The sequence below is a fragment of the Sinocyclocheilus anshuiensis genome, unplaced genomic scaffold, assembly GCF_001515605.1.
Source record: "Sinocyclocheilus anshuiensis isolate Anshui unplaced genomic scaffold, SAMN03320099.WGS_v1.1 scaffold1709, whole genome shotgun sequence".
In the NCBI taxonomy this organism is placed as follows: Eukaryota; Metazoa; Chordata; class Actinopteri; order Cypriniformes; family Cyprinidae; genus Sinocyclocheilus; species Sinocyclocheilus anshuiensis.
Genome location: NW_015541051.1, coordinates 860,886 through 863,122, shown reverse-complemented (window position 1 = coordinate 863,122; position 2,237 = coordinate 860,886).

Genomic DNA, 2,237 nt, shown 5'->3' with positions numbered 1-2,237 from the left:
CGGGTGTAACCCACAGTACCACGGGAAAAGCCGAAGAAGAAGCGGCTCGTCGGAGAAGCATTATAGCCGTGATGGCAGCAAATAAATATCAAATCATTAAATCATTATTTAAAACTACAAAAAGGAGATAACAATGGAACAGGAGAAGATGGCATTCTTTCAATTTCCACAAGGACTTGTACCACGGCAGATCGACATTGTTTGTCACGGACAACTACTGATGTATAATGCTATGTAGTATAATGATGACACTTTGCTTTGTTTTATATAAGAAGGTGTAACATTAAAATATATTAAAGTGCACATAAACACACAAAACTCAAGTACATACGGAGGGAGGGGTTCTAGCAGACCAATCACAGCGTTTGCGGTCCGTGTAGAATTGACGCGCTGTTAGATTTTTGGAGAGGTGCACGTCAGGCTACGGCGTAGGGTGTGCGTCTGTGCGTAGGCTACAGCGTAGGTTCGACGCAGAAGTATAAGTTGGGCTTTAGATTTCTGCTTCCTGAAGACCCAGTTCAAATCCTCTACACAGACCTTAATGTAACCTGCAGCTACCCGTTTTTAGCGTGCTAGCTATGGTACGAGTGATCCGTTTTTATCCAGGACCAGATGTCAGAAGATTTGGTCGATTCACTGGAGTGTATAGGATTGATAACAGAAATTAATGAAAGAAATAATTCAGACTCAAAGATACATGTAAATGAAATGAGATGACAATATATTATTCTTGAGTAAATTAAAAGGAGGGAAAGGGATTAAAACCAAAATAAACAACGTCAAACAATAGTTCAGTCACAAAAAAATAATGAAATTCAAAGTTGAAATATAGATTTTAGTATCAGAATCATATAACCTTCAAGTCATGTATTCAGATTTCAGACATGTAATATCAAATTCAGTTTCACAATTCAAATTTTGTATCCACATAAAAAAAAAAATAACAATTTCAAATTTCAAGCTCAATGTCCAAATTTCAATTTGTTCAGTTCCAGTTCAATATGAAAAATTCAAACTCAGTCCAGGGAAAAGTTTGAGGAAAAATAAAATACCACAGTTCAAGGTGAGTATGTTTTGTCCTACCAGTTCAGCCAAATGATTGTTCTTTTTACTTCCAGGTACGATCACTGAAATGGGTGGCTCGCCATGTCCAAACCACAGAAAGAGCATCCACGGCAGGGACAGATCAGGATTCCAGAGTAGAAATAATTAAACCATAAAACAAAAAAAAGAAGAAAACAAAACCCGGCCAAGGAAAAAAAATAAGATGAAAGAGGAGAATAAAGAGTATGTCTTGATTTGGCCTTAATCCAGTTAGTTTTTGTCGTCTTTCTCATGCGTTTCTAGTTGTCCAGTCTGTTTACACATCTCTCTTTGTCAGCTTCCTTAAAGTTTGAGCTTCTAAGGATATTTTTCGCTTCAATAATCTATTTTTTAGATTATTTGCAGCATCTAATTCGACTCTTTATTGAATTGACGAATTCAATGTCTCGCATCTCTCTGCGTCTTGCTCTGTCACCCTCTGCTCTCTCGTTCTTTTGCATTCCTCTCGTTAACTTTTCTCGGAGGCGGAGCTAACCTCCGACCTCACCCAATCAAAATTACTTTGGCCAATTTTTTTTTTCCTTTTCTAAGTATAATTCAATATAAAACAACTTTAATCAACATTCTCTTCCTATTAATACTAAAGATATATAAACAAAAAAAACTTTATAAATTTCAGTGGCCTACACTCTTAAAGGGGTCATATGATGCGATTTCAATTTTTCCTTTCTCTTTGGAGTGTTACAAGCTCTTGGTGCATAAAGAAGATCTGTAAAGTTGCAAAGACTAAAGTCTCAAATCCAAAGAGATATTCTTTATAAAAGTTAAGTCAACCATGCCTACCTAAAACGGCTCGTTCTAACGCCCCCACATGTCTACGTAACGATGTGGGAAGATTTGCATATCACCGCCCAAATGATCACGCAAAGAAAGAAGGTGTAACTTTTATTCTCGCTGTAGTATTGTTGTTGCCGCCGCCGCCATGTCGTGAAGGCGCTGTGTTTCATTGTGAAAGCGAAACTACTTTGGTTGGCCTTCCAAAAGATGACGATATCCGCTTCGTCATGCCTGGAGTTGATCCGTGCTGGTCGCTTAGGGAATACATCAACTTCGCGCTGTGGATCGCCAGATCAGCTTTCACCGTGGATGAAGCGGAATCCAGCCGGGGTCGTCACATGTGGTTGCCGCAAGCC